The sequence below is a fragment of the Diadema setosum genome, chromosome 2, assembly GCF_964275005.1.
Source record: "Diadema setosum chromosome 2, eeDiaSeto1, whole genome shotgun sequence".
NCBI classification, from domain to species: Eukaryota; Metazoa; Echinodermata; class Echinoidea; order Diadematoida; family Diadematidae; genus Diadema; species Diadema setosum.
Genome location: NC_092686.1, coordinates 20,930,387 through 20,933,343, shown reverse-complemented (window position 1 = coordinate 20,933,343; position 2,957 = coordinate 20,930,387). Strand labels below are relative to the sequence as shown.

Sequence of the window (2,957 nt, the reverse complement as noted above, 5' to 3'; positions counted from 1 at the left end):
GGAAGCGCCATCATGATTCCATCCCTCCCAAACTTGGGATGGTTTCATGAAAAACGATCATGAAGTGTTGTGAGAAATGTGTGATTAAGAATTCACTTATTTTCCTTATAAAGTGATGATTGTGACATAACAAAATATCTAGTGATTGATAACATTGATGAAACTAAAGCTTGATACACCAGTGTGAATGATCTTGGCAACAACCAAGTTTATCAGCTGTAGTTTTTGATGCTCTCAGTTGAAATGCTCGAACTTTGTCAACTTTTGGGAACTGTATTACAAGTTGATGTTGTTTTTAATCAAGGTTACAGTAAAATGCACAAACACAGATAAACAAAACTTAATTCCTATTTTATGACAATAATGTGGATGATTTCAAATGTTACAGTTTTCAGTTTTTAGGAGAGAGGGGTGCTAAGAGGTGTACCGGTATGTACAAATTAAAAGCTGAATTCTAATGAAGAAGAGGAAGTTATTATGAGAGTAATATGAAGATAAAAATGTAATTTTTTTTTTTTTTTTTTTTATGGGGGGGGGGGGGGAGGGGAGGGGGTTACAATCTATCTGCGTAAATGCTTTTTCTTCTGACCTGTGAAGCTGAAACAAATAAGGAAAAGCTGTGTGTGTGATTTCTTGTCCCTGGTATTTGCTGGGTCTGAATGGGACCTTTTGTTATTGTTTCTTGAAGGGAAAGAAAGCAATGCATTTATTCTTTCATTAATTATGTTTGAGAGCAATAATTGCAACCAAAGAGGTACCGCATGTGCTGCTGCATTAATCATATTTCCAAGCTCACACCAATTCGTTGCATAAAACGACTGAGTAATTTGATACTCCTGACACCTATGATTACATCTGAAGCTCTCATTTTCATTTCATTCTGAATTCGTTTGGAGTTCATTGAGTTATTATGGCAGTGAGCAAGTGTGCCACACAGAGCTTTGGAGCTCAGTGGGAACTGGAAAGAAACATGCCATACTAAATTCCTCTGAAATATCGAGATATACTACCTTTACACTTTTGCAACCAAGGTGTACCATTAGCATGATCTCCAAGAGATACATTTGACTGTTACTGTTTATGAAGCACAGTCCCTATTTGAGGGCCTTCCCATCGGCAAAGAGGTAAATGTACACTTCAGCACTCTATGTGAAAATATGAGAGTTGCTCTTTTACTCTCTTTGGGATCAATTTTTTTTTTTAAATTTGAAGCTACAGTATCATTGACAATATCAATCATTTCATTTTTTTCCCAAATTCTCATTAAAATGCAAAGACAAAGGTGAAAACACATTGGATTACTAAAACACACACACACACACACACACACATTAAGAGAGCGAGAAAGAAAAAAATTGAAATCACAATAACTGTTTCCATAATTTGCAATTCAATGTTGATAAGTGCATTTGTTCTACCATCAGTAGTGCAGTGCATAATGTCACACAACATTTTTTTGTTGTTGTTGCTTGTTTTGTCTTTCTTGTACATATTTCCAGTACATGTAAGTAATGCTTGAAATATTTATTACGATTATTCGTGATCATTGGATATGTTTGATATCGATTTGCTACATATGTGCATTGTGCTTGCTCTCTATCGCCCAGTCACGTAAGTGCCTGGACACATTAGGGGAGGTCACACTGCACGAAACTACGCATAGTTTCACTACCTGGTATTTTGCTTCACGTAATTTGGGTAATGTGACCACAAACTACTTGAGAAGTTACCATCAAAACTTCCTGGATGCACTTGGGAAGTTTCAAATTTCTCGAGAAACTATGCATAGTTTTGTGACCGAGCAAGGCTGAAACTTCGAGAAGTTTGTAAAGCCATAATAGATCCATGCGTGTTGTTTATGCAGATTATGCATTCTTTTGTATGCTGTTGCATGTTGGCATTTTTTTTTCTCTCTCTCTCTTGGAGCTCAAAACTACAAGTAGTTTGGTATCACTGAAACTTTGCGTAGTTTTGTCTGTAGTGTGATCACATGCTCAAACTTGTGAAAGTTATTGGGAAGAAAACCATGTGTAGTTTTGTGTAGTGTCATCACGGCTAATGATATCCTGGAAGGAGAGAGCTGTGGATTAAGGATGTACCAAAAGCTGTCAACTCAGTGTCAGCTAGGACTGGAACCATTCTCAGTAGCATGTACTGTAATTACAGGTCAAGACGCTATACCACTAGACCATAGCAGCCCCACACTTCCGTGACAGATTTCTATGGACCATTGATTTCACTGCGTATATTTCAGCATGGCTCATCTGTTTGAAATGGCATTTGAAAGGCATGTGGGATGTCTTCAGGAATTTACAAGGATGCAATGTTTCCAGGATCATGACATGATGTTTTTGATCGCAGTGGCTTTTTAGCTGTTGTTTTCGTTTGTTTACCTTTGTTTTTGCAAGTTTATGCTATGTCTAATGCAAGGCAGAATTAAGAAATAAATGAATAATGTGGGAATGCTTTGGAAGTGCATGCCAAGTACAATTTTGAAAGGCACCCAATATCACGGTGGTAATACCTTTTCATAGCAGCGTATTCATGTGTTCTGTGAGGTTGTACATTCATAACCATTCATGCTCAGGTGAAAATGTTTGCTGAAGTTTATGCTTCCTGAATAACATTCATATCCAATACACTGAAGAAACTGATGATAACTTCAGTAGATTCCAGAGTGTCTCTTGAAAGAATCATACTGTGTCAGATATTTTTTTTGAGCAGTTTTAGTTAAGTGATATTATAATGAATTTATTGGCTTCCTTATGAGGAAAATTTGTCCCAAATATCATATGGGGTCAGAGAATGCAAAATAAGTACAGAAACAATTCAGTGAAAGATTTGATAATATAATTACTCTGCTCTCAGTTTAGAAAATAATATCCATATGGACTCCCAGAATCTGTCATGGTAACTCTGATAGAATGTATCCTTGTGCACAACACTTAGCGGAAGTT

General features: G+C 36.6%; 1 protein-coding gene across 1 annotated transcript in view; it reads right to left on the bottom strand.

The window, feature by feature from the left end:
* Positions 1-2,957, bottom strand: part of LOC140246225 (mitochondrial 10-formyltetrahydrofolate dehydrogenase-like) — a 647,794-nt gene that overhangs the window by 241,793 nt on the left and 403,044 nt on the right. The gene's annotated exons all lie outside the window — the stretch shown is intronic.